The sequence below is a fragment of the Macrosteles quadrilineatus genome, unplaced genomic scaffold (genome assembly GCF_028750875.1).
Source record: "Macrosteles quadrilineatus isolate MER2022 unplaced genomic scaffold, UCM_ALF_1.0 Scaffold_2__2_contigs__length_208266976, whole genome shotgun sequence".
Taxonomy (NCBI): domain Eukaryota; kingdom Metazoa; phylum Arthropoda; class Insecta; order Hemiptera; family Cicadellidae; genus Macrosteles; species Macrosteles quadrilineatus.
This window is the reverse complement of record NW_026542595.1, coordinates 66,644,297-66,666,633: the sequence shown is the minus strand read 5'-3', so window position 1 is coordinate 66,666,633 and position 22,337 is coordinate 66,644,297. Positions and strand designations below refer to the sequence as shown.

The window sequence follows — 22,337 nt, the reverse complement described above, 5'->3', positions numbered from 1 at the left end:
CCTTTTGTATCAACAACAGAAGAAATTTGACGCCGAAATTAAACCAAGAATATAATAACGGAATGTTGTTTTTTTTATTCATATGTATAAAGTTTGTTATTTTCGTTTATTATTTATAAATATTTTAAAGTTTTTAGTGTTTCACATTGAACTTATTCTTTTAAAACATGTGCTGTAAAGCTATGTGTTCCAGTGAATTTATGTTTTACAGGTTAAATGATCGCGTGAGCTTAAATTTAGTTAAAAATATATAATACATCACTAGCAGTTAATTTTTTTAATCACTTTAAGATAAATTTGGTGTCCTGTATGAGATGATATATGTGATAAGTGTTGAATATTGTAAGACAAATAATAATTCACATTGACTTAAATTATTTTGTCAGTGTTTTTAATTTGTTTACTGTGGTTAATTATGATATTCCCACATCACCATAAAACATTTTATTGTCAATTAAGAAATAAATTAACTGTATAAAAACTCATTTGTTTAATTTTCATCATCAAGGTTTAAATTGTGGACAAGTGCTACTTTCCTCATTAGCTCCGGGAATATCTTAAACACTGTTGTCTAAATTGACCACTCGAGCAAAAAGAGAAGGAAATGGTCAGTAATCGATTGCAGAAATGTTGTTAGGTTTTAAATTTAACTATGTTTTTCCAAATTCTTTTATATTCTTTATTCATGTTATCAATGACACAACCTACAACCTTCAACTACAGGTTACCTTAACCATGTTGTCCAAAGTCCTAATTATCAAATAACCCAATAAATAAATAATTAATTAACTTTGCACTTATAAATTATAAAATATACATAAGTCAACTCCACTAACGAATTAACTTGAATACCAACTAATACGTAGATTATAAATATATGTTATGTGTTTTCTGTTTGATTAGTATTAATTTATAACTTAACTGTGATCATGGCCTACGAGCCGAAACATGTTAGTTTTCAATAAAATATTTACTTCAAGGATACTAGTTTTCAATTCTTTAATTCATTTATTATTAATAGGGACCCTCAAGAGTAAACAATATACGACAATACAATACTCGAACAATATTCGAGGGAACTGGTTAACAACCACAAGTTAGTTCACTAATATAAATACATGACACTAAAAACAGAAACAATAAAAACAGATATCAAATTTAACAAGATATATTTAAGAGAAAACATCATTCCAAATTATGTTCAAATTAACATAAAATGCAAATCTTAAACCGACACAAAATCATTAGTAACATCAAGGAGAATGGTAAAGAATAAAGAAACTACCTTAATTCCAAACTACATTGTGCTATTGAACAAAAGGAGAAGTTTACCACGCGCTAATCAAATCATACTACCCAGAAGCTATTGATGAAATAATGCAATATGAAAATAACTAATTGGACTAGTCCAATACTAAGAAAGAAAATGGCAAAACAAAAGAAAAGATTACAAATCTTATAGAACCACAAAAAGCAGAAAACATGTAAGTAAATAAAAAGTAATGGACTTCAAAATTTGTGTAACATCAATTTAACAAATCAAGAAACAACTGTACTAGAGAAATCTCTGAAATACAATAAACCTAGATTTCAAAGATAATGTCTACGAAAATTATTTATTGGGTATTGAAGCATTACTTAGAACAAATAAAATTCAAAGAACCTACGAGACACAACTTAATACACGAACTAAATAAAATAGAGAAAGAAACTCCAAAAATAAATATAATCTACAAATCTAAGCAAGTACTTAGAAAATATCATCAAGATAATATCAAAGAAATTAGAAGAAAACAATGCTACCATTACAAAAGCAGACAAATGCTATTAAATAATTATTATCAACAAACAAGATTATGATATCAAAATTACTGAGTTCATTCAAAATAATGACTTTGCCACATTAACAAAAGATCCAACTAATAGTTACAAAACATAAGACTTTTCCAAAGCGAACCAACACTCTCATAAAAATGAAGAATCCAAAATTTTCTACACTGGGCGTCCCAAAACCTACAAAGCAACCATTCCTATACGACCAGTTGAAGACTTCAGAAAGGCACCAACATACAATTTAAGTAAATTTCTCAAAAATTATATAAAAAATAATATAAATTTAAAGCACAACTACAGAATCAAAAACTCTTCTGAATTGATAAAAAACATACAAATTCCACAAAATACAATATTTATCTCTTTCGACATTGTTAACATGTATACAAATATCCCAATCAAAGAAACAATTAACATCATTAAAGAAGAGCTACTAAGTATCAAATTTAAAATGTAAATCTTAAAATCTAAATCTAAGTAACAAAATTAAATGACATAATCAATCTCACCAAAATTACTTTAGAACAACATTATTTTGAATACAATAACATTCATTACAAATGTATTGTAAATGTAGGCAATCTACATGTACAAGTATACTGCGTATGACGTTTGTGATGCCTATTGTTCATTTTAATATGTTTTTATAAACTAAACTAAAACATACCTCGTCTTGCAGTTCAAATAAATAGTGTCTTTTTCAATCCACTACATGTTTCGCCATGTTGGCATTTTCAAGTGGGTAAACAGAAACATTGAGACTTGAAACATTATAATATCCGAATTGGACTCGTCAAATTGTAGAAATTTACATTGAAACACAAAACTGTACATACATTTGACACGTACGAACGAAACATTATCATGTAGGCCTACAACACTTATTGTAACCCGATCACGGCACTGACTGAGACAGAACTGGCAGGAAAACTAAGAAGTCTCAGCTCCTCTGTTATCAGAGGTACAAAGGTCAACTTGCTTGTGTCCAGAGCTATGGGAGATGATTGTATTAAATATTGCATGAGAATTGAAATTTAATTTTTCATTTAAAATATTTTGCTTTGTTTCTTCTTTATTGTAGTTACTGTATATTTCAAATTGTTCCAGAAAATCTAGCTTATTCCCTTTGTTGCAAATGTGTAAAATTTGTAAGCTGTTTTCTATTTTGTCTACAGAATGATTAGTATCTATAAGGTGTTGGGCAAACGTTGATTTTTGTTTATTAGTTTTGGGGTCGGGGTAGTGTTCCTTGAAGCGCTGAGTAAAAGTTCTGCCAGTCTGTCCAATATAAAAATTAGGGCATTCCATGCAATTTATTTTATATACCCCTGATTTTTCAAATTCATTCTTATCACTTGTATTACGGGATAGTGCCTGTTTGGTTTTATTTGTTGTTCTGAAGGTCAGATGGAGTCCGTGTTTTTTCAGCACTTTGTGGAGTCCATTCTGGGCTGTTTGACTGTATTCAATGCAAATGAATTTCTTTTCCGATTTTCCAGTAACATTCAGTTTTTTGTTTTGTGTGTTATTATTGAATTTTGAAACTAGTTTGTCGATCATACTCGGCTTATAACCGTTGGAGACTGCAATCTGTTTGATAATGTTTAGTTCTCTATTGTAATCTGTGGTTGAAAGAGGAAAATTAAGCATTCTGTTTACTAGGCTTTACTAGACGGGATGATATGTCTGTCTCAGTCAGTGCCGTGATCGGGTTACAATAAGTGTTGTAGGCCTACATGATAATGTTTCGTTCGTACGTGTCAAATGTATGTACAGTTTTGTGTTTCAATGTAAATTTCTACAATTTGACGAGTCCAATTCGGATATTATAATGTTTCAAGTCTCAATGTTTCTGTTTACCCACTTGAAAATGCCAACATGGCGAAACATGTAGTGGATTGAAAAAGACACTATTTATTTGAACTGCAAGACGAGGTATGTTTTAATTTAGTTTATACTAAGTAGTTCAGGGGCTACAAAATGGAATTTAATGTTTTTATAGCTAATCAACACAATTATTTCTTTTATAATCAACACCGAATCAACCTTCGTATGTTCTCAGTTCGACTTAAATCACAGCAAGCTGCCAACACGCACCAGTGTGCAGCGCACGCGCATTCAACTACAATGAAGCTATTAGCGTGTAGACAGCGTGGAGTGGTAGTAGCCTGTGTGTGCGTGCCTGGTGTGCCTATGAGTGAAGCGCGAGTAAAAATAGCAAGTTCACGATGCATCATGTTTAAATAATAAGTAAATATAACTTACGTATTATAAGCATATAGACATTTTTCATTCTTATGGATCTGCTTAGAAAAATATCTTTTGGCGTTGGTTATCGTCCATGGCGTATGTTTTATTTTATTGTTGGCATTAAATATCTGATAATTTTTAAAACGTTGAAACTATTATACAGGCTGATTGATATAAGTGTGCCAGCCGTTTTATTCGAAAACCATAAGAGATATCAAAAAAAGTTAAATGGTAAGTGCCTTGGACTTTTTATTAAAATTTTTTTAGTAAAGTCGAAAAAATTATTTTAGCAGCCATTTTTCCAATATGGCCGCCAACTTTGATTTTTCTTATGGAACACCCTATATTTTATGATGTATTCTGGTAGAAAATTTAATTTTAAGACGATTTTATTCTTGTGATTTTTTTCATAAACCTAACCGTTTCAAAGATAATAATGGTTTAAGTTGTGAAATTTTGAATGGTTTTCGAATAAAACAGCTGGCATGCTTGCTTAGGCCTGTATCGGAACTCTTTCTCATGCAAAAATTTCAAAACTTTAACCATTATTATCTTTGAAACGGTTAGGTTTATCAAAAAAAAATCACAAGAATAAAATCGTCTTAAAATCACATTTTCTACCAGAATACATCATAAAATACAGGATGTTCCATAAGAATAATCAAAGTTGGCGGCCATATTGGAAAAATGGCGGCTAAAATAATTTGTTTGACTTGACTACAATTTTTTAAATAAAAAATCCAAGGCACTTACCATTTAACTTTTTTTGATATCTCTTATAGTTTGCGAATAAAACGGCTGGCACACTTATATCAATCACCCTGTATACAAATAAAACATTAAAATATTGCTTTTAATGTCATCCTAAGACTTAAGAGACGTGATATAGAAATCAACGCACGCGATCGTTCACCATACATCTTAGTGATCAAATGTAAATGATCCCAAATAAAAATACAATACCTAGGAAAGAAAATCAAATAAGTATATAGTAGAGTATATTGTAGTTCAATGAAATAGAAATCAAATAAACCGTCTCCAATTTCGGCTCGGCTTAGAAAAAAAATATTATTAGTTGCGTTTGCACTCCATCGGCATTCTTGAAGTTTTCGTTTAGGAACGGTCCAAAGCCTGGTCAAGTTATTATATGGTATCGACCTTTTGTTAAGCAGCGTCATTAACGGACCGTTATCTTAACGACTAAATCATCTAGGTCTAGCAACTATATAACCAGCAATATTCAGATTAGAATGTGAGTACTGAAATATTTATGTATTTGCAGCTTGACCAATGTTGACAAAAAAAGTATCCCGAAACACAATACACAATGTTCAGCGCCAACAGATTGTAAAAACCATTGCAATACAAGACTATATTGTATGTATACAAAGATAAAAAACAATGACTTTAAAACTCTCTCTTAGTAAAGCGAATGAAGCGAGCCAAGCTGCTTATCAGGTTGTTTAAGGCTTGACCGGTTCGACCGTCCAATTGAAAATATCGTATAGCAGATTCTCTTCTCACCATATCTAGTGAAGTATGGTGTTACTTTATTATTTGTTGTCTAAAATATCTTTTTTAAATAATCAAATAATAGTGTCTAAAATAAATACTAAAATTATGCTTATAATATATTTTGGGAATGAAAATGCATAAACGGATTATTAATAAAACGGTTTTGTGGGTTGCATTAAAGTGTAGTGCAATATAGTTCACAAAACGGGTCCAAATTTCTTGAAGGTGTTGATTGTCCCTTGCTTATTTTCCGACTCAAAAATCAAAAATTAGGCTCTTGACGAAAAGAGTCATTTAGGTTAGGGAAATATGCTTTGAAAAGGAGAATGGATTGGGATAAGGTTACGTATGATTACAGGTTTAACTAAGGATTTTTAAATGTCTGTTACTTTGATGAGACAAACTGTACACAGGCTTCTCGGTGAACTTTCCAAAGCTTTTGTTAACTTGAAATTGAATCTTCAAAGCTTAGCTTCTTTACTTTGTCCAACCACAACAAGATATTAAATATACTGAACAGATTCCTAATAAGATATATTTTAGAATAAAATATTTTGAGTCGCTAAAATTGAATAATTAAAACACAATTTCAAAACAGTACATACTAACTAAAATAATGACCACCGTGGAAGTTGGTTTTTGAATTTCAAAATCTTCTAGTCCTGTATTACGCCGCAGCACTCCGAAAAAAAGTAATTAGACTATTAGGCTACAATAACATATAACAATTTGCAGTATATTATCTTAGTGCAGAGATATTGTGATCGGTACATCTTCCTCGTATTTCGCCCCGTCATCAGAAGTAAATCTTTATTCACTCTCCCTACATAAGGCGACGCTACAGTGAAATTCCCATGCCACTATTTAAATCAATAATCTATTGATATTTGTTTATTGGTCTTGGTCTCACTTTATATAAAATAATAATTTGTGCAACTAGTGAACTTAGGCCAATGTATAAACATTATTAAAAGGACGCACGGGGATACCGAGAGAATCGCACACTATATTCTATCTACAGTATTTGGAATGAAAAACAAAAAGATTACTGTATCATAGCTAACATTATATTCAATGATATTATTTTTCCAATTGGAAACTTTTTTCGTGATATAATAAAGTTAGATATTAAAACTGAATTATATGCAACGTTTTGGTGCAAATTAAAATAAAATCAAACAATCCTTCCATTATGATAAGAAAAATATGTTCGGTCAAAAGGTGTGCCAGAAAAGTTCTCGTCGGTGTTCCGCAGTCAGGAGTAACAAGATCTCGCGCCTGGATGGAAGTAGATTACCTGGTTGTCAGCAGAAACATTCATTGGCACTCGTTCAGCAAGCAACTCGGTTATAGTAGGGTACTCATTGTATTATATTTTGAATTTAAATTACTGTATATTAGTTTACTGTGTTTAACACACACATGCAACAAATCAGCCGTTTGGGAATGTTAGGCTGAAATTTTTTTAAATTAACTCAACATTGCAATTTTTAAAGAAATCCCAAAATGAAACAAATCTTACATAATAATCCCATACAGTATTGATCAGTGTGAAAATATAGCTCTATATTCCAAATACCCTATATTTCAAATATGTGCTCTGTAACAAGGGTTGCTCTTTTGGTAAAAAAAGACAATTTTTCAAAATTAGATTCGATGGTGTAATTAACTGAACTAATACTTATATCAGTCTGTAAAACAGTGTCGATTTGCAAAACATTTTGGTTTAAGTTCCGTTCACCCTCTTAAAAGTTGAACCCACCCCATAAAAAAAATCATAAAATGCATGTTTCAATCAATAACCCACGAATAAATCCTCAAATCGATCAGAGGATAAATTATAAATATGGGATTTTTACCTTTAATCATTTTTAAAACAAAAAAGACACAAACATAAAAACACATAAACATAGATAACAGTTTTTATATGCATTCAGATTCAATAAAAAGTCCTTTTGATCCAGTTAGCGTTTCAGCTTGGGTTTAAGAACTGACCAATGGAGGTTGTGTTTCACAAATTAAATATAAAGCTCAGGGTAAAGAAAGTGAAGACTTCCCATGATTTTATTTTTATTTTTATGATAAAAGCCCAACAGGCAATGCTACAAAAGTTTTGCCAGCACACTGTTTTTCCCGGAATTAATATAATAAAGATGTTAGCCGGAAGTTTTGTTTGGTAGCCGGGGCTTTGTTCTTTCGTGTCATATTTGTCAAAGCACCAGGATTTCTGTGGTAAAGCACCGCAATTTAAGATAAAATACAGGTAAAGGGGCCTTGGTGTCAGTGCCCTAGACCTTTGAGTAGGTGAAGCGCATCCATGTTGATCACGCGGAAGATCCTAAGACTAGAAGACAAATGCTTATCGTTGTAGATAGTTTCAGTAAATGAATGATTTTATCCTGAAATATACGACATCGTTCATGACTACTGGAAAGCTGCGTACGTTGTGTGCGACTTTTCACTTCTTGAGGGGTTGGTTAGTGATAATGGTCCAAAATTTGCCAGTAGTGAATTTAAGGAGTTTGAGCAACAATGGTATCGAACTTACTCTGTACCCATCCTGCCTCGAACAAGGCTGCGCATATATTCGTTCTGTAAGGAAAAAAAACCTTTACCGTGCTTAAACCTAGTTTATCGTCTGAGATTACTAAGAAGAGGGACATGCAGAAGAAGGCTGCCGATAACCATAGGGTAATTTTAGATATTTTGTGGAGGGGAAAAAGGGTGCTCGTGAAATCAGTACGGATTACTAAATCAGTGATGAATTATTGTGAAATTGTGTGGATTTATTAAAATCACCGATTTATTGTTGACAAATTCGAATTCGAAAGTCGAATCACCCCAGAATTCGACTTAAATCGTGAATTCAAATTTTTACAGAAAATTTAGTGGATTTGAGATATGAAATCGACCCATCCCTAATAAGCACACTAAAATACAGGGTGTTTGGTACTCAGTGTGAAAAAAATTTTTTGGTGTAAGTACAAAGTAAATGCAGTATGATGATGCATATAAAATGTCCCAAGTCTAAAAATTAGCTTCCCAAAGAATTATTTTATGTTTTTAAAAAATGACTATGTTTTTAAACTTAATACAGCTATTTCTCAATTACCTGTAAATGGATTTGAGTAGACAATGACATTTTCGTGTTCTACATTAAATTTTGAATAAGAATAATACAAAATGACAGAGGATCAGTTGTAAAAACTCCATCGTAAATAGATTCAAAGATAAAAATTAAGATGTTGGGTAAAAATTCAAAAAACATTGGTCAATTGCATTTGTTCACACCCTGTATACAAGAAAGTGTCGGAATATGTTAAAAACTGCGCCATTTTATAAGCTTTCCAACCATATGCTACACCATTGAGCTTTCTGTCTGCTTATGTACGCTTTCGTGGTTTGAAGACTACAAAGCATGGCGTCTTTATCATTTAAAACATAGAAAGTCAGCATGTATTAAGCAAAAGTTGTATTTTTGTTTCAGCTTGAACAGTAAAAACAGTAAAAAAGTTCCCTGTTTTCTGGCATTCAAACCACTAAAATAAACAAAAAAATATCTAAACCTCAATAGTGTAGCATATGGTTGGAAAGCTTATAAAATGGCGCAGTTTTTAACATATTCCGACACTTTCCTGTATACAGGGTGTGAACAAATGCAATTGACAAATGTTTTTTGCATTTTTATCAGACATCTTAATTTTTATCTTTGAATCTATTTACGATGGAGTTTTTACAACTGATCCTCTGTCATTTTGTATTATTCTTATTCAAAATTTAATGTAGAACACGAAAATGACATTGTCTACTCAAATCCATTTACAGGTAATTGAGAAATAGCTGTATTAAGTTTAAAAACATAGTTATTTTTGAAAAACATAAAATAATTCTTTGGGAAGCTAATTTTTAGACTTGGGACATTTTATATGCATAATCATACTGCATTTACTTTGTACTTACACCAAAAAATTTTTTTCACACTGAGTACCAAACACCCTGTATATCAAAAGTTCATGTTTCATTGATTTTTTTGCGGTTCATTCAGTTTCATTTAAGATACATCTTGCAAAATGTATATGCATCTGTTTAACAGGCAAAATTTTTTGTAAGCATTTCAGTTAAACGGATGTTGGAATTGAAAGGACTTTCCGTTAGACTGATCGCTAAGATTCAATTTCCTTTCCATCGTGTCAATCCAAAAGAAATATCAACAGTATCCATCACGGCCCTGTCAACGTCGACGTTCCTAACAGCCTGCGGCATGAATGGACATGTTCTTGGAGAGGGAGGGTTGACAACACTTTGCATTAATGTCGTACGTAAATTAGACTGTTCTTCACGGATAAATGTCAACTTAAAAATCATCTCTTAGTTCGCTTGTAATAAGGTGAACTTTAACATTGTTGCACATATACACTGCATATAACGTTTGCAATTTGTTATGATTTTTATGCTGGTTTAATATTTACCAGGATAGACTTCCCATCTATAAAAACAGCCATAGTAGATCCGTAGTCAACGGTTTAATTTACTGCCTTAATTATTCCCAAATTATACACAAAGATTGGTTTGTCTTGGTTATGTTGTTGGCGTGTTAATCCTTAACAAGGATTTCAAGGTTTTTGACCCATCAGATTATTCATTGGAGATAAAATAGTATACAATTGAAGATATAAATAGTTGGCAAGGACAATTTTAATATACCAAACAAAGGACATACTTTGTATATTGACACCTTCTACGCGTCTTTGGACTTGGCAAACATCCTTCTGAAAAGAAATGCTTATACTTACTCACTCGGTACAGTTACTGTTAATCCTCCATGGTTAGAATTTTGATTCCGCAAAATGACACCCTGGTGCATCGCCTAGAATATCCTCATGGTACAACTAATTGCTCTTCTTTCTTGCCAAGCTAAGACAGTAAGCTTAGCCTAGTGTTAATAAATTATTTCAGGCCGTCTTGTACCTCTTACTCTGGTAGACGAAGCAGCCAGTAAGTATTTACTTAAGAAAAAAAAATTTTCTCTTTGTCAATTCCACGAATGCCAAATATAGAAGTTTTAGAGGTAAAGATAGCCTAAATAATTAATTATATTCGGGAAAACCGCTATGGTTATTTCACACTTTAAACTCCGTGAGCTAAATAAATGACATTAACTTCACTAATCTAGTTATACCACATGATCAAAAATCTTTTAAATATTAATTAAGTAAATTCAAGATGTTTGTTTTCAAGCACTCTAAAGCACATGAATACTTAAATAATTTCTTAGCTGATCTGCGGAAGAATTCTGTGTAAAATATGAGTATAGATCAAAATAACTACCAGGCGAACGATAATTCTCCCGTTTGGAGAAGAAGCGAAACAACGATATTTTGTGAAAGCAACCCCAAGCTATTTAATAGAATGTTGTTTTAATCGTGTTCCATTTAGTAGTGAATCTAATCACGTACATCATGTTAAAATCCCCTAATTGCATGGAATTATAACGTCGATGTTTTAATTCAACGAAAATCTTAATAAGAAGATCAGTTATTGTAAGTAAATATTTCCCCGTTTTCCGAAACTCCTCATTAACTATTTCACAAAGTCTGAAAGAAAGAAATGCCTACATGTTACATGTTAGTAAAGGTAGTGAACGGAGTGTAATTTTAGAGAGGTGCAAACTCATTGTGTGGTACGAGTTGCCAATGTCGCACAAACGTTCAGTGGAAGCAGTGGACAGAACTCTACATTATATTAGGGGCAACTCGGGTGGTGTAGGTGTGTTGTTGGCTGGTGATTTTAGGAAAACATTGCCTGTTATTGAGAGAGGAACCCCCGGAGATGAAATTGATTCGTGTTTAAAATCATCTTCTTTGTGGGCCAAGACAGAAAAATTGTACCTTAGAACCAACATGCGAGTTCAGCTTTTCAATGATGAAGCCGCTGGCACATTTGCCCAAAATCTGACAATTACCAATTGGAGAAGATAACCGACCGAAAGGCCGGTTTAAAACCGATTCGGTAGGCAAATTACTTTAACAAATTAATTCTATCAACCTACGAGCTCCAAAAATGAATTAATTAGCAAAGTTTTCCCTGACCTCCAAAAAAATATCATGAACGATAAGTGTGTGTGAGAAAGAACAATATTGGCTAAAAAAATGAAACAGTTTCCAGGTTGAACAATCAAATCATCCAAAGATTAAACGGTAACTCCTACGTCTACCCAAAAATTGATACTGCCATCACAGATGATGATACTGTTCCACCACCCACGAGAGTTTTTAAACTCTTTGGAATTAGCTGTTACCACAACACCAGCTGGTGCTAAGCATCAAGATTGAGCAATGGAACCAGGTTGATCATTACAGAATTAGGCAAAAACATCGTAAAAGCAAAAATTATAACTGGGCCTTCAAAAGGAGAAGGAAATTTAATCAAATCCCTATTGTGCCAACAAATATGCCATTTCAATTCCGACGGATGCAATTTCCAATCAAATTAGCTTTTTCAATGACAATAAACAAATCCCAAGGACAAACTCTGGATGTAACCGGCGTACATTTAACCTCGCCATGCTTCACGCATGACCACGCATGAAATATGTCACCTGCTCCCAAATTTCAAATTCCAAAAATTTATATGTATTCTAAAACAAAAAATGTTGTCCATCCTCAAGTTCTCCATTAATCATTTTCTGTTCAAATAAAAATGTATTAAAAAGAAAAAGGATTTTTTATTTCATTTTATGTTATTTATTTATTTTAGTTTTAACTTTTATTCAATTTACACGGACAAAGCCGCGGGTACAAGCTAGTAGACCATAAATGTACAAATACGTAAATGCTGCAACTTACAACGAGGAAATCGGGAACTCAACAGCTCAAGTGGGCCATTTAAAGTACCTTAATTGGCAAGAAAAAGTGGCACATCATTAAGAAAGCTTTATGTTGTCTACAAAGGTATGTGTCTAGTAAAGGGCCAAGAACCAAACAATGAAGTTGGCAGACAATTCTTTGGCGTATTTGATATGAACTGGGGAGAAGATGTTGAGATAAAGGCCTTTGCTGCTTAAAAAAAATACAAAGTTAAATCTACAGTAAATTGCTAGCAAAAGGCATACAGTTAATGAGCAAATATTTTAACTTTTAAATAATTTTCAACTGAGATTGATTACTATTTAAAAGCTGTTCACCTGAATCGCAAAGGAGACCCTATCAAGCATAGTTAAAAAGTATCTATCATCGCCTTGCAGTAGTGTCTCCCGTGAAAGGCTTTCCTCAGAAGCTGGACTAAGTTATGAGGCTAAACGCAACCGCTTACTGCCCAAACGTGCTGAAAACCCTGTTTTTATTCATCATAATTTACCATTAATTAAGTTTGATTATTAATTTACCAAGTTCTGAAAATAAATATTGGTTTTTGTACAAATAACAATCCTTTTTTTAAAAAAATGTGTAACGTTTTGATTTTTTCCACAAAGTTTAATTAAAACTAAATACGGGTGTATTCGGTATTGGGCCAGATGTCAACTAGTATTCGGCCGAATACCGAATACTGAAAAAATGGCCGAATAGACTGAATACCAAATAGTAACCGAATATTCATTTCATTTATAATATATCTATTGGGGAGCGAGCTGGCGTAGTGGTTACAGCGCGGGACTTCAGTCCCTTAGGTCTCGGGTTCGATCCCCGTCAAGTCACCAATGGGTTTTATCCAAGTTATAATGCCGCAACCCCTAGGTCTAGCCTGAAGTAATGTGAAAAACAATCCCAAGCTCGTGCCTAGCGTCCTAGGACAAAAAAATATATTTATTTATTACAGTTAGGAACATTGCAGAACTCATAGAATTTTTTTATGTTATGCAGTTTTGAAACAGTTGACAAAACGATAACACATTTTTGTTTGTTTACATCGGCAAAATAAAAAAAAGATAGTGAACTTTACTTTTCATTGTAAACATTATTTTTCCGCAGTAAAAAATTTAATGATGAATTTTCGCAAGTGATAAACATGAATCGAAAACAGGTCATTTCACAATAAGTGTAGCAAAAAATGCATATTATTATTTAAGTACGTCTGAAAATAGTACTGCCTGGACCATCGTGCTTTGCGTGTGGAGAGGTAAAACCTAATCCATTTAACATTTTGTTTTATATTTATTCTGAAGGTTTTTATGTAATTTTAAAGGAGATAATAAAGAGATGAGTTAATGTAATTATTTCCCCATTTTCCGTCACTCCTCTTATTCTGTTACACAAAGTCTTAATATATATATTTAAACATATTAGTCCTATAACAAGGCAAACCCTTCAAATTTTAAATCGTAATAAGAGAAAGTTGACAAATAAAACTGTTGTACATTTAATGTGGACTATACTTAAATTTTACTTGTCAATAATAACAGTGTTATTCAAATCAAAGTTATAATGATCAATTGCTTCTTTTTTCTAAGATAGGTGGAAGACAGTCAATAAATTACTGCCTTTATTCTAAACCTTCTTTAAAGAAATTCTAGCTATTGGTTTTCAGAAAGATAGAGATTTTTGCTGTTACAAGACAGCGTGATATGAAGGGCAAGTGCTCAAAACACTAAACTGAGTACAACATATGTTGTTTATTCAGGGCCTAGAACCATACAATGAAGTTATTAGGAAATTATTTGGCGTATTTGACATGAACTGAGAAGATGTTAAGTTAAAGTTTGAAGGCCTTTGCTGCTAAAAAAGACAAAGTTAAATCTAAATTTCTAGCAAAAGACATACAATTAATGGACAAATATTTTAAAGAGGAAAATGAAAAATGTGTCAAAATATTTGAAGGGGAGACAAAAGACAAGAATATTGATAGGGTGACCCAGGTTTCCACCCAACTAGATCCTCTATGTAGTTCATGTTATTCTTCTTCATCCCCACAGACCGGGGGAAACGGAAAGTATCACCAAATAAGACTAGCTTATGGTTGTCGCTTATAGAAGAGACAGTAATAAAGAGATTAAAATACTATATCCTTTGTAAGCTGAACTTAAAGACTTGGTTGAGACTTGGAAGTAGAAGGAAAATGAAACAAAACAGTACCAACTCTTTTATCCCCCGAGCAAAAAGAAGGAATAGAAAATTTTATATCAGCAAGAAACGAGATGAACAAACAAGGCAATATTTATCTTTTTAGATCCTATAGACATGCCTGTGGGCATTTCAGAGCATGCGATGTCATGTGAATGCCTGCAAAAACTTTGGGCGCAAAAAAAAGTTTATAGGCCATGATATTCGTTTGCATCAACAGTAATATCATATGTCACATGAGACAACCGTCTTGGTGAAAACTAGTAAACTGTTGGTCATGACCTCGAAAGGTCACACTCACTTCGCGTTTGGCAAAAAGCCAAGTATTGTCAAACCTGGTATCGCAGAAAAAAAAATATCTGGCCTGAAACTGAATAAATTTTAAGAAAAACATTGCACTCAGCCAAAGACATAAACTTTTTTAAACAGAAATTTTGACACGCACTCAGTGGCATAAACAGGAACAGGAACAGAATCAAACACTGTGTTTACAACACATTTCGGGCAAGACAAGAAAAAAACTCCAAATTTTAATTCTTACTCTGGAACTCAGCTTTGTAACGTAACAATAGTTCATTTCATAAACTTAATAAGAGTAGAAAGTGAGTCATGACATATTTGGGACCATATGTTTTTTAAGTGCGAGATTCACCGATCATTTAAATGGTCGAGAATATATCGAACCCACTTTCACTCGTGTTTTGAACATTAATTTTCGCTACGCTACAAAAACTAAAAACTAATTATTTTGTTAACTAAAACAGACATATATTTAATTATTACAGTTAGAAACATTGCAAAACTCATAGTTTTTTTTTTTTTTTGTTATGCCTTCGATTTAAAGTTATACTCTTGGTATATATACAGTTTTGATTGAAATTGAAACAGTTGACAAACAATAACACACCTTTGTTTGTTTACGTCGGCAAAATAAAAAAAAAATAGTAAACTTTACTTTTGCATTGTAAACATTACTTTTCCGTAGTAATCAATTTAATGATGAATTTTCGCAGGTGATAAACATGTATCGAAAACAAGTCATTTCACAGTAGTGTATCGAAAAAATTCATATTATTATTTAAGTACGTCTGAGAGTAGTACAGCCGTCTAGGCTTAGCGTGTGTTTCGATATGTACCGTATGGAGGATACATTTCTTATTCTTTATCAAATTCAGCTAGTCGGTTTGACTGTTAGTTTTAGATTTGTTAATTAGTAAAACCTTATCTATTTAAAATTTTGTTTTAGATTTATTCTTAAGTTTTTTTGTGTAATTTTAAATGAGCTTACTTTAAATTTGCATGTTGTCGGGGTGAAATGTGCTTAGTATATTATGTTAAGTGCTTTACATTCGGGCCCCAAAATAAATGGCCAGGATAATATTGTAATACTTTTTATTGATAAAATATAATTTCGAAAGAAAATGGTCCCCTAATTAATGTTGCTACAATGTAACCAACTTAAAATAATCTTCAAACAAAAGCTAAAAATACTGAACTATAGGGAAGGAATTAAAAAATTAAAACAATAGGCCAAATCTGGAGAACGTTCTAAATTTTTGCTAAAGATTGCGGTTAGACTTAATTCCCAACTGCGTCCTTTAAATATCCATTTTGATGTATAAAAACACCAGTTCTTTTTCCGTTTAGTGTAGGATTATTTTAAGGTGTTATTACGCAAAGCTGTAGTGCAAATGGATCTTTCTGCGAGTTTTGCAGTAATACGCCAAAATAAAATACGGAGGTCTCGTTGGAGTCTCTCTCGAGCTGCACATGTTTTTTAGGTAATGTACATGGCATGGCGACGATGTTTTGTCATTGTCCTTGACGACTTGTGTCACAAGAAATCAGTTTAGTTATACAGGATGTTATTAGTATAGGATTCGGACCAGTTACGTCATTTGTTTATGTATACGACCCATACCGCTATCTGCTCTAATATTCGTGGGCATAACGTATTTCCTTGTTGAACGAAACCATTTTATTACAAACATGGAATAATAGACCTAGAATTAAAAAATTCGTTGACAGTAAAAGTAACAAGACGGTTCAAAGTGTTTGAGAAAACGCGGTTGGATGCTATTTTACGGCAAAAGTTGAATGATATGAGGATAACTATTTGGACATCACTATGCTTACGAACAAAGGTTCTATGCTGGTTACAAAAACATTAAATTCTCATCGATAAATTTACTTTATAAATTTAACCGATTATTTAGGTCTGCTTTTTTACTGAAGCGTTCCAATTCCGAAGTACAGTTTTGAAATTGATATAGTGTGTGCATCGTGTTTTAATTATTTAAAATAAATCCCTAGACTTAACAAAAAAGGAACTACATGAAAATATAAACATTTAAAGTAAACAAGCAAACAAATGCTAATTGTAACATCTTATTATTACGAAAAGTTAATCGCTCCCCTAGAACTTCCCTGAGGGATATGGTGGCGAAGAAAAGTAGTTGTAGATAGTTGTTCATGACGATGGTAGACGAATGCGTAGTCACCCAATGTCATCCATATGGAGGGTACATTTCTTATTCTTTATCAAATTCAGCTAGTCGGTTTGACTGTTAGTTTGAATATTTTTTAAAGTTTTAGATTTTTTTTTAGTTAGTTAGAAAATTAGATTATAATTATCATCTGGAACTGAAGAGGGTGGATTTTGTTCTAAAATTTTGAATATTTATTTTGAGGGGTAGAAACCTGAGGCGGTAAAAGCCGCTTTCTGAGTAAAACGAATATTTTCCCAAAAAAAAAACTACAAATATAACAGATTTTTTTGTTTCAAGTTAAAGGTTTGTTATTGAAAATAAATTATTGGTAAACAACAAAAGACCTTTTACATGGGCAGAATAGAAACATATTTCAAAATTGGCTTCAGTTAATCTATGAAATTTAAAAATATGTAAAAAAATACATATAGTTACGCGAATAAAACATTAGTTTAAATTAGAAAGTATAATAGCGGTTTACAATAAACCAGTATAAGTTAGTGAGTAGGACAATGATTTCACCTGGTCGATTTATAGATAAAAAAATAAATGTCGATAAATTTTGCTTTATAAAACACAATAGTAAAAATACAAATAATAATTCAGTTAACTTTCAGCTATGCACTACAAATAGGTTGCTTTCAGTAAAATGGGAGATAAGGTTGTCACATATTTTGTTGCTATAATTTATTTTATTTTTATTTTTTCAGTTCATAAAAATTAAGATATTGAAATTTATTACACAACAGTTTAGTTTACCTGTAGCTGTGTACTACAGACGAGTTGGTGAAAGTTGAGGACGTAGACTGGCCTATCCTACAGAGCACCACGCGTCATGGCAACAATCACGGCACTGACTGTATGAAGTGACAGTTGCGTCGCACGCACCCGCACACCCGCACATGCGCGCGGACACCCCCTCTGGGGTGATAAAGGTGGTTGAAGCTGGAGAAAACTCTTTAATCATTCATAGGAAAATTACATTCGGTTGCTAATGCTAAGTAATAATAGTGAAACAATTTTGACAAGGATTTGTTGAATGCATCTTTTAGCGAAATTTACCATATAGGGAATAAGCTATTACCATAGTACTCATGGTAGGAACTGGACCCGGGACCGATTAACATTTTCGTTTTGAGGTCCCTAGAGGCAAAAAACACCATCCTTTCAAATGCAAACATACACATGGAAATATATACAGGGTGACAAAAAAGTCTGGACACTGCTTAATATGTTTCTAACTAAATCCATTTTTTTACCAACTTATATGTATACAAAACTACTTTTTGCAAGCATTGCCATTGTTTGACCTCCACCAGGGGACAGTCCATGAGGAGTAGGTGCATCATCTTTAACGTAAGCTATTATGTCCTTTAATTAATTAAATATTCAATTAAATAGTGCACATAATGTTTACTGTGTCAACTGATCAGCTAGATTAAAAATAGGGACAGTCTTTGGAAATATGTAACATAAGCATAGGTTGATATGCACTTCATTTTAAAAATCTGGACAAGTGGAGTTCATTGCCAAAAATAGCGTCTCATCCGTTGCAAAATGGCACCCTTCCTAGAGGTGACGATCAGACGTGTGCGGTACCCGACAGATCGGAACCCCGAGAAAGAGGGGTGCCAATCTGTAGTGGTGACAACCTGACGGAGGCCACAGAGGGTGACTATCCGTCGTAACAGCACCCGACAGATTGGAATCCCGAGAAAGGGGTGATGCCAATCTGTCGTGGTGACAACCTGGCAGAGGCCACCTAGAGTGACAATCTGTCGTAACAGTACCCGACAGAATGGCACCCCTGGCCTCAATATCCCCCTTCAGCCCTTCTTATCGTTTTACTTATAATTAAACACTTATAACTCCCGCCACCATCTACCTAATCCGATGTATAAAAAGATAAACAGATTATTGACATAATAACACATTAATAATATCATTAATTTTTACGAATTAATCGATTTTTCGCATCATTGAGGGACGGTCCACGGTGGAAGTCTTAAAACCCCTAAACGTAAGCATACCTCGACTTGTACATCATCTTAAAGGACAAAGTTAAATCTAAATTTCTAGCAAAAGACATACAATTAATGGACAAATATTTTAAAGAGGAAAATGAAAAATGTGTCAAAATATTTGAAGGGGAGACAAAAGACAAGAATATTGATAGGGTGACCCAGGTTTCCACCCAACTAGATCCTCTATGTAGTTCATGTTATTCTTCTTCATCCCCACAGACCGGGGGAAACGGAAAGTATCACCAAATAAGACTAGCTTATGGTTGTCGCTTATAGAAGAGACAGTAATAAAGAGATTAAAATACTATATCCTTTGTAAGCTGAACTTAAAGACTTGGTTGAGACTTGGAAGTAGAAGGAAAATGAAACAAAACAGTACCAACTCTTTTATCCCCCGAGCAAAAAGAAGGAATAGAAAATTTTATATCAGCAAGAAACGAGATGAACAAACAAGGCAATATTTATCTTTTTAGATCCTATAGACATGCCTGTGGGCATTTCAGAGCATGCGATGTCATGTGAATGCCTGCAAAAACTTTGGGCGCAAAAAAAAGTTTATAGGCCATGATATTCGTTTGCATCAACAGTAATATCATATGTCACATGAGACAACCGTCTTGGTGAAAACTAGTAAACTGTTGGTCATGACCTCGAAAGGTCACACTCACTTCGCGTTTGGCAAAAAGCCAAGTATTGTCAAACCTGGTATCGCAGAAAAAAAAATATCTGGCCTGAAACTGAATAAATTTTAAGAAAAACATTGCACTCAGCCAAAGACATAAACTTTTTTAAACAGAAATTTTGACACGCACTCAGTGGCATAAACAGGAACAGGAACAGAATCAAACACTGTGTTTACAACACATTTCGGGCAAGACAAGAAAAAAACTCCAAATTTTAATTCTTACTCTGGAACTCAGCTTTGTAACGTAACAATAGTTCATTTCATAAACTTAATAAGAGTAGAAAGTGAGTCATGACATATTTGGGACCATATGTTTTTTAAGTGCGAGATTCACCGATCATTTAAATGGTCGAGAATATATCGAACCCACTTTCACTCGTGTTTTGAACATTAATTTTCGCTACGCTACAAAAACTAAAAACTAATTATTTTGTTAACTAAAACAGACATATATTTAATTATTACAGTTAGAAACATTGCAAAACTCATAGTTTTTTTTTTTTTGTTATGCCTTCGATTTAAAGTTATACTTTTGGTATATATTATTATATTATTATTTAAATTAAATGGCATTTTTCATGCATTATGGAGTGATAAGTTATTATACATTTAAGATGCTGTAATTTCTGACTGAATTTACCTTTTTGTACCCAGGTTTCCGGTTGCACGCAATTAAGCTTGTGTTACAAATTAATTAATTCCTTCGTGGACTATCCTTTTGACAATCCACTGACATCCTTTTGACCATCCACTGACGCTCGTTTAGTTCCATGCCCATGTACTATTTCCAAAAGGGTTTATCTTATAAAAGGTGCTTGCAAAAATACTCCAAACCCTCCCAGAGAGGAGTTTTCCAGCGTTCTCAAATTCTCTGAAGGTCCGCTCGTTTGTCAATGTCAACACTGATGTTGAAGACAAAATTGACAGTTGAAAACGCCGCATAACTTGCAGACTTAAATAAAGAAAAGCCCGTAATTTGAATAGTGGGTGGATTCCAGCAGTCCCGGGTGGTCGTTCGTAACAATTGAAAGCATTGCCACTGGGCTGTTGCAGTTTTACCCTAAAGACGAGCAAAGATTACCCTAAATGAGCTTTGAATTACCTTAAAAGTGAATTTTGTATTTATAACACTAAATACATATATGAATAGTATAGTATGTGGTTTATTATACTAATTAAGGTTGCAATATCAATAATAATTAATACATGATTCATATATATAAATTAAATTAAATAACTAAATACTTAAAATCTGAATTCTGAAACTTTGTTTTCATCACTGACAAAGGAGCTTCTGCTGAGTTCTGTCCTGTCTGGTTGCCTTGCATTGATGTTATGCATGCTGTTGACACCGTTTTGTTGTCTTATGATTTTTTATTCCTACCATCCTACAACAAGTTTAGTCGTGATGTGAATGTGACATATTTTTATGAAATTAACTTTTATGGTATCACTTGGTAAAAATGAACAGAAGGCGGCCCGAAAAAAAGGAAACAAAGCAGACCTCTAAAATTACAAGTTTTTTTTCAAAACTACAACAAGTGACAATACAGTGCATTCTGGAGGAAGTAAAACTCCTCTGAACCCTCTTCAACGTTAGAGATATGTCCTGATAAAAGATCTTCAAATGTATGTATGTGTTATTTTGGTTGAATAAATGACTTATTGACTTATGTATTTGAGTATGAACCTACGGCCAGTACGTCCGCAGCGGATGTTTGTGAGTATATGTCTGCATGCAGGACAACTTCAACTGAAATTAGTGCACAAGATCGTGATTATATTGGTTTTAACAAACCCAGAGATTACAATTCTGATCTGCCTACAACATTTTATGATTATGAGGAAGAAATAGCCATAGAGACAACCCCCAAGTAGCCTCAGCAGCCAAAAGTCAAAACAGATCTAGTAAAACTTTCCACAAGACGAGAAAAGAAATTGGTTCCCCCGATAAGAAAAAATATTTTCAAAAGTATGTATCCTCTTGGGAATCTGTTCCTAATTTTGCTGGATGGCTTTCAAAATCTAATAAAGGGCCTAAGCATGAGGATATGGCCTACTGCACAATCTGTGAACAGTATATTTAATTATTACTATTACTTGTAGTAGATCAGAAATTTATCGGCACTCACAGTCTAATAGACACAAACAAATGTCCAAATCAATTCAGCACACAGAAGATCTGACCAAATGCCTGTATACCCAAACTGATTTAAAGAGCAGAAGAGAAGAACTCAAATGAGCTGTTATGCTGGCAAAAAACTTGCCAATTTCTTTAATTGACACCATTAAAATAACTTAAAACAATCGAGAGCTGCAAAATTTGGTCCGTGGTACGAACGCTATTTTTCACCACACGCTCGGTCCCCAAATCACGATGACAGCTGAAATGGACAGCAATACGTAGCTTTCGACCTCAAATGGCAAAAAAACAACCAAGTGTGTTGAAAACGATATTCTTTTTTTTATTTTAATAGGAATAGAA

General features: G+C 33.1%; 1 protein-coding gene across 1 annotated transcript in view; it reads right to left on the bottom strand.

The window, feature by feature from the left end:
• LOC128985881 (soluble guanylate cyclase 88E-like) overlaps window positions 1-17,993 on the bottom strand; it is a 287,954-nt gene extending 269,961 nt beyond the window's left edge. Inside the window, exon 1 of the mRNA XM_054405845.1 lies at window positions 17,903-17,993. The gene's annotated coding sequence lies outside the window, so the exon portion shown is untranslated. The remainder of the gene's footprint in view (window positions 1-17,902) is intronic.
• Between the last annotated feature and the right edge of the window lie 4,344 nt (window positions 17,994-22,337).